Here is a 2,500-nt window from a genome sequence, read left to right as displayed (position 1 = left end):
AAATTTTTCTCTGTGCTCAACTTGTTTTAGCACATCCTCAAGAACGATTCGAGAAGATATCACTATTTTATTTTCATCAAGTTCTTCGAGAACTCTCCTCAACCGGTGTAATACAGGTTCCTCGGAAAACTCGTCTTGACAATGTTTATTCATCATGCTGAAGTTTCCAAAATCCTCATTTGGATCTAGAAAGTTTATAAAAAAGTCTTTATCGGTCAAAACCTTACATTCGTATCCCTTATCAATAAGTAAGTACTCCCACGTTCTGAACTTGTTCGTGCCTGGTGCTTTGGTAATGTTTGCGGTGAGAATCCCCGTATACATAGCATAGTAAATCACCATTAAAAACGACAGGAAGAATAATATAATTCGTGACGCCATCAATATTGGACGAGGGAAAAATTGGCTCCATATAAAAGACTGAACTATAAATGAAACAATATTAAGACTTTGACAAAATCGACGCCCTGGAGATTGGATAATTGTTGCATGAATTCCTCTGTTTGATTTTCCTTGTTGATTTGTTATATCTTCATCTATATCGCTCACAAAATGAATATTGCAAATTATTATGTATACAAAAATGCAATATAGAAAACTGCATACGATAAGGATGAGTTTTGTGATATTGAATGGATATATAATGAGAGAAGCTTTGTCAATTCTATTTCCATGATGTTTGTAAACCCCTACGTACCGATCAATATAAACTGGATAAGACAATACTTGTTGGCGAGTTATATTCCAAGTATACATCCAAAAAGGCGCTACAAATTCGTATTCTCTATTTTTCACCTTTTGAGATATTTCCCACCAACTTATTTTGAGAGCCTGTTTGCTAGCTGCTGGGGGCCATATCTCGTATGTAAAATTGAGAATTACTGAAAGCTGATCTAAAATATCCATCGAAATTCCTGTATACTTTACCAAACCTGTGTCATTGTCATATACGGTTTCCAGGAAACGCGACACTATTCCTAAAGCGTAAAGTTTTCGCATGTTTAGGCCAAACTGAATATTTGGGAAAAGATTACACGTGGCTGAAGATATTCCACCCGCCTCTAATTTAACTGACTCTGGCTCCCGTGTTCTATTTTCACGCCACATAAACGTTTCTATTTGTAAATTGAACGTTCTAATAGTCTCGTTAATGTTAGATGTGCGATTGTGACGGTAGTAAGATATTACAGCTACGTTGTCCATGATAGAATGATTCTTTTGTTGTAAAACTATTTCATGCAATTGATCGTAGGACGTCACAAATATCAGCCATTTTGATCGATGTGGAAATAAGGATCCAGTGCGTTTTGTACGTTTTTGAAATCGAATGCCAACGTCTGTCAATATATTTACAGATTCCGTTGTGAACAAAAGATAGGAGGTTGGTCGTCTTGGCTCTTTGTAGTTTAGTTCGAATGAAAGAATAACGTTTGTAATGTCGTTTCGTATAGATGTGTTGTTATTGATTTCAATGTGTAGCATAGGAACGGATGAAGACACGACACGACCCAAAATATTTTCGAAAAGAACTGAAATATCTGGTGGGTTTTGTGTGCTTCCAATCATTACCACTCTCTCACTTCCGCATAGCTGTAGATTTTCGAAGATCATCTGACTAATTTGGGTAAACTCGTGTGCTGTACAATCCGATGACACTTTGACCGAGTTCATAAAGATCAGGAGATAGGACAGAACTAGAACCTGGATGGCATGCATGTCTAGTGTAGTTCTATTTATAGAATGGACACAAAATTCCTGGAGACAATTAGCTTTAAATAGGAAGGAATTTTCATAATACAAAATTTTGAATTTAGTTGTCAAGGGTTTTTCGAAATCGATGGTCTGCGAACTAGCTCGCCACTTGAGAATCGATGGTTCAAATCACTGTCATGGGATGAAAAAAAATTATTTGATTGCATTAATTTTATCAGTTTTGTTAATGTGAGACGACGTGTAGGCTACATATATGCATGTCTGAATCCGAACCCGCTTATGGGCCTAGTATAACATACTTGTAATGGTCAATATTTTGCGTTATTTTTTTAGATATCCCTAACGACAATTTGCCCATAATGAATTGAAATATCAGACCTGCAAATAAGTGCACGTTGATGTGAGACTTAAAAAAAAAAATGTTTCTTGGATTTTTAACAAATTCATTTTTCAAAATGGCCGTATTTGTTTAAGCATTGAGGTTAAGGTGGGAGCGAATTGCTTTGCGGAAGGTTTTGTCTGCAAAGCGGAAAAGAAAATCGACAATGTTGACAACATACGACGCTCGTCTGAAATGTCTTGCCTTCTATGCGATTATCTTTCCTTATTAGAATGACGTCATCAAATTTTAACAAAATTTTGCTTATTACATCACCTTTAAAATTGCTAAGCAACAAGAAACTCCTTTGTCCCACCGTAGCCATCGTTAACATATAGTTAAAATGAAGTTGACGTCACTCTGGTCTTTGTTATTGTTTTTTTTTTTTTGCCATCCGCGTTTATGAGT

Source organism: Berghia stephanieae, chromosome 8 (genome assembly GCF_034508935.2).
Source record: "Berghia stephanieae isolate SIO BIC M18660-M18661 chromosome 8, UCSD_Bste_1.3, whole genome shotgun sequence".
NCBI lineage: Eukaryota > Metazoa > Mollusca > Gastropoda > Nudibranchia > Aeolidiidae > Berghia > Berghia stephanieae.
This window is presented reverse-complemented; position numbering follows the sequence as displayed.